This window comes from Chiloscyllium punctatum, chromosome 47, assembly GCF_047496795.1.
Source record: "Chiloscyllium punctatum isolate Juve2018m chromosome 47, sChiPun1.3, whole genome shotgun sequence".
Classification (NCBI taxonomy): domain Eukaryota; kingdom Metazoa; phylum Chordata; class Chondrichthyes; order Orectolobiformes; family Hemiscylliidae; genus Chiloscyllium; species Chiloscyllium punctatum.
This window is the reverse complement of record NC_092785.1, coordinates 4124375-4125369: the sequence shown is the minus strand read 5'-3', so window position 1 is coordinate 4125369 and position 995 is coordinate 4124375.

The window sequence follows — 995 nt, the reverse complement described above, 5'->3', positions numbered from 1 at the left end:
CGAAGAAACAAAATCGGTCTTGGTTAAACGCAAGGGAACAGGTGAAAGTGTTCTTAACCTTGTCACAAAATGCATCTTCCAGCAAAATGGCAGTTCACATTTCTGAGGAGATACAAAACTGGCGTCTGGAAGTTAAGTCTTCACAAAGTCTCGGGTTGATTATTCCAAAGTCTGGTTCAGAACGATTCGAGTGAGTATGCCTGGATTTAATTTTACTGTGTCGCAGGTAGAAAGGCTGATCTGAATCTGTCTCCAACTTGTGCCACAGGAATCTGCGATGGTGCCTCAATTATTCCCGCCTTTTTTTTTTTCGCAACTTGGATAGCGGCATGGGAAGTTGGCTGATGACAGAGTCAGCAGGTTGGCAGGGTCGACTACCGTAGTTTCCTGTCCCGGTACACAGAAAAAGAAGATGTCATTCCCTGGCACCATCCTAGATGTCCCTGCGCACAAAGTTGGGGCACCATTTGCCCCTTATCTGCCACATCTAGGGCCAGCGAATCGAGTTGTGAAGACCAGGCGCGCAATGGCCTTTCAAACACACGGCTCTGGTGCCAACGATCCTGGATATTCCGGGAGAGGCGTCTCCTTCCACCTGCATCAATTGGGAAAGGGGTGCGAGCAGCAGATCAGCAGGGTGCCAAGAGGGGAATGGTATCGAATCGGTGAGACAAATTTGGGGTGAGAATCGGACCTGTGGAAACCAACCTCTCCCTGCGCTCAGTAAGCCGCAAAGAAGTCGCTGATCATAGGCCATCATGTGAGAGAACTGAAAAGTAATGCGCATCCGAGAAAATATTGGCAGGGAGAGATTTATGTTTATTTCAAAAATATACTTTATTCATAAAATACTTTGATGATCTGGACAATTGGACATGCCATATGTATGTAAACATTCCTTTTGTTTGCATACCGAAAACAGAGTCATCATTCCTATTTACAGGTCGGTACGATTACATTTTGAGCTGAGGTGTCAGCAGAGCCCAAATGACTGA